The 4,072-nt window shown below is 41.5% G+C and overlaps 1 pseudogene across 1 annotated transcript; it reads left to right on the top strand.

Annotated features, from left to right (window-relative positions):
* Window positions 1-1,304: 1,304 nt before the first annotated feature.
* LOC103257278 lies at window positions 1,305-2,106 on the top strand (annotated as a pseudogene). Its single transcript, XR_002481806.1, has one exon. The product of XR_002481806.1 is annotated as a 60S ribosomal protein L7 pseudogene (transcript).
* The last annotated feature ends 1,966 nt before the right edge of the window (window positions 2,107-4,072 follow it).

The following is a 4,072-nucleotide window of genomic DNA, read 5'->3' on the forward strand; positions in this document are numbered from 1 at the left end:
TTCGGAAGGCTGAGGCGGAAGGATCGCCGGAGCCCAGCAGGTCGAGGCTGCGGTGGCCGGGAGCGGCCACTGCACTCCAGTCTGGGCGCGGCCACTGCACTCCAGTCTGGTCAACAGAGTGAGACTCTGACTCAAAAAAAAAACAAAACAAAAAAAAAGAATGGCCATGATTAATATAACAAACAACAACAGATGCTGGTGAGCCTGTGGAAAAAAGGGACGCTTCTACACTGCTGGTGGCAATGCAAACTAGTTCAACCTCTCTGGAAAATAGTATGGCGATTCCTAAAATAACTAGAAATGACCTTCCATATGACCCAGCAATCCCCCTTCTGGGAATATACCCAGAAGAACTTAAATTACCCTACAAAAAAAGGTACCCATACACACATGTTTACTGCAGCACTATTCACAATAGTAAAAACAGGGAACCAACCGTGCTGCCCATCAAAATTGGACTGGATAAAAAAATATGGTACATGTACGTGATGGAATATTATGCAACCATAAAGAAGAACAAAATTGTGAACTTTGCAGCAACTTGGATGGATTTAGTGTCTACCGTACTCAGTGATCTCATAGAAACAAAGAACTGAGTACCACATGTTCTCACTCATAAGAGGACCCTGAGTATTTACCATAATATAATAAGAAAGGGATTGGCAGTAGTAAGATACTGCCAGGGGAGAGAGAGGGGACACATAACATCGATAGGGATACCTGATCTCAAACCAGGTGAAGTGGAGATCAAAGGGAGGCCGAAACTTTTCCTGTATGATGACTACTAGCATACCTAATTCTGAACTGTGTCCTACATTTTTAAAAGAAAAAACTGCTGCTGCTGTTTTAGGACAGAATATAGGAGGGAAAGTGTGTGCTTATTTGTCCCATGGTCTACTATACCAACATTTGGGGCACTGCATCTAATTCTGGACACCATGTTTTAAGAGTTACTTTAGCACATTTAAAGAGCAATAAAAATAATGAGAAAACCAATAACGCTTTTATGAAAAAGACTGGCAGAAACACAAAGAGAACGGAAGTCCTGTGGCTATAAGTAAGGCGTTAAAACCAAAAGCAGTACTAATCCTGTTGGACACAGAAAACATCCATGGTCACACTGAAGGGAGTTGTTTGGGCAATAATGGGCCCTCAGTAAACTGGATTTTGTATACTGGTGTTATAGTGGTTACTTTTTCTAAAATGTTGTTGCTGTTTTCTTTAAATTCACTCATTTGACATAGATCAAGTGCCTAAGAATAAATAAAACTATGATTTACTTTAAAAGAGTGAATAAGCTCTTTTCCGGCTGGAACCATGGAGGGTGTCGAAGAGAAGAAAAAGAAGGTTCCTGCTGTGCCAGAAACCCTTAAGAAAAAGCGAAGGAATTTCGCAGAGCTGAAGATAAAGCGCCTGAGAAAGAAGTTTGCCCAAAAAATGCTTTGAAAGGCAAGGAGGAAGCTTATCTATGAAAAAGCTAAGCACTATCACAAAGAATATAGGCAGATGTACAGAACTGAGATTCGAATGGCTAGGATGGCAAGAAAAGCTAGCAACTTCTATATACCTGCAGAACCCAAATTGGTGTTTGTCATCAGGATCAGAGGGAACAATGGTGTGAGCCCAGAGGTTCGGAAAGTGTTGCAGCTTCTTCGCCTTCGTCAGATCTTCAACGAAACGTTTGTTAAGCTCAACAAGGCTTCAATTAACATGCTGAGGATTGTAGAACCGTACATTGCATGGGGGGACCCAAACCTGAAGTCAGTAAATGAACTAATCTACGAGCGTGGTTATGGCAAAATTAATAAGAAGCGAATTGCCTTGACGGATAATGGTTTGATTGCTCGAGCTCTTGGTAAATATGGCATCATCTGCATGGAGGATCTGATTCATGAGATCTATACCGTTGGAAAACGTTTCAAAGAAGCAAATAACTTCCTCTGGCCTTTTAAATTATCCTCTCCACGAGGTGGAATGAAGAAAAAGACCACCCATTTTGTAGAAGGTGGGGTTGGTGGCAACAGGGAAGACCAGATCAACAGGCTTATTAGAAGGATGAACTAAGGTGTCTGCCATGATTATTTTTGTTAACCAGTGAGTTAATAATAAACAAATGGAAATTTTTTTTAAAAAGTGAATATACAAAGGGGCAGCTTGAAAGAATTTTGGGGGGTGATGGAATTATTCAGTATCTTGGTTGTGGCAAGTATACAACTCTGCATATTTGTCAAAATCTAAAGAGCAGTATACCAAAAAAAATAAATTTTACTCTTTGTAAAATATAAAATAAATATCTAGTCGAAATATTTTGTGTAACCACTCCTATTTAGCATAGTACTGGAAGTGATAGACAGAGTGGTCAGGCAAGAGAAAGAAATAAAAAGCATCCAAGTAAAAAAAAGAGGAAGTTAAATTATGTCTCTTTCTAGATGATATTATTCTATACCAAGAATACTCTAACGATGCCACCAAGTGACTTCTAGACCTAATAAGTGACTTTAGAAAGTCTCATGTCACAAAATCAAATTGCAAAAGCAAGTTGCAGTTCAGCGTTATTCACAATAGCAAAAACATGGAACCAACCCTGATGCCCATCAAAAGTGGACTGGATAAAGAAAGTGTGGCACGTATACATGATGGAATATTATGCAGCCATAAAGAAGAACAAAATAATGGCCTTCACAGCGACTTGGATGCAGCTGGAGACCGTCAGACTAAGTGAGCTAGCAAAGAAACGAAGAAGTGAATACCACATGTTCTCACCCATAAGTGGGTCCTTTTCAGTGGTCATGCTACCACAAAAGGGGGATTGGCAGATGCTGGACACTTCTCAGAGAAGGGAGGGAGGGAGGGAGGAGGCGGACACGTGGCAACACGCTGGGTACCTGGTGCAGTATCAGAAGGAGAGAGGGCCATCTAGAAGCCCAAACTTGACCTGCCTGCAATCTGCTTATGTAGCAAATCCCCACTTGTACCCCACAATTCTAAAATTAAAAATAGCATTTCTACATGCCAACAAATCAGGAACACAATTTCATTTACAGTAGCCAGAAAAAATCAATGAAATACCTCAGAATACACCTAGCCAAAGAGGAGAACAATCTCTATAAGAACTACACTGAAAGAAATCAAAGATGGCCGGACTCAGTGGCTCAGCCTGTCATCCCAGCATTTTGGGAGACCGAGGTGAGTGGATGGCCTGAGCCCGCGGGTTCCAGATCCACCTGGGCAACTTGGCGAGACCTCATCTCTACAATAAATCAAAAACTAGCCGGGCGTGGTAGCGCGCACCTGTAATTCCAGCTACTTGGAAGGCTGAGGCGGAAGGATCACCAGAGCCCAACAGGTCGAGGCTGCGGTGGCACTGGCACTGCACTCCAGTCTGGGTGACAGAGTGAGACTCCAACTCAAAAAGAAAAGAAAGAAATCAAAGATGACAGAAACAAATGGAAAAACATTCCATGCTCATGGATTGGAAGGCTCAACACTGTAACCGTCCATATTGCTTAAAGCTATCTACAGATGCAATGCAATCTGCATCAATTGCCAGCATCAATTTTCACACATCAAGGAAAAACAGTACTTAAATTCATACAGAGGCAAAAAAGAGCCCAGATAGCCAAAGCAATCATAAGCAAAAAGAACAAAGCTGAAGACATCATACTGCCAGACTTCAAACTTTACTACAAGGTTACAGTAAGCCAAACAGCATAGTACTGATACAAAAATAGATACACAGACCAATGGAAGAGAAGAAAGAACACAGAAATAAAACCACTGACCTGCAACAAACTCATTTGTGACAAAGTCAGCCAACAAAAATTGAGGAAAAAATATCCTATGAAAAAATGGTACTGGTAAAACTGGCTAGCCATAAGCAGAAGAATGAACCTGGACCTCTACTTCTCACCATATGCAAAAATTAACTCAAGATGGATTCATGACTTAAATGTAAGACCTCAAACTATAAAAATCCTAGAAGAAGCCAGGCTCGGTGGCTCAGCCTATAATCCCGCGCATTTGGGAGGCTGAGGTGAGTGGATTGCCTGAGCCCGCAGGTTCGAGACCCGCG

The sequence above is a fragment of the Carlito syrichta genome, unplaced genomic scaffold (genome assembly GCF_000164805.1).
Source record: "Carlito syrichta isolate Samal-C Ts95f unplaced genomic scaffold, Tarsius_syrichta-2.0.1 Scaffold301632, whole genome shotgun sequence".
Taxonomy (NCBI): domain Eukaryota; kingdom Metazoa; phylum Chordata; class Mammalia; order Primates; family Tarsiidae; genus Carlito; species Carlito syrichta.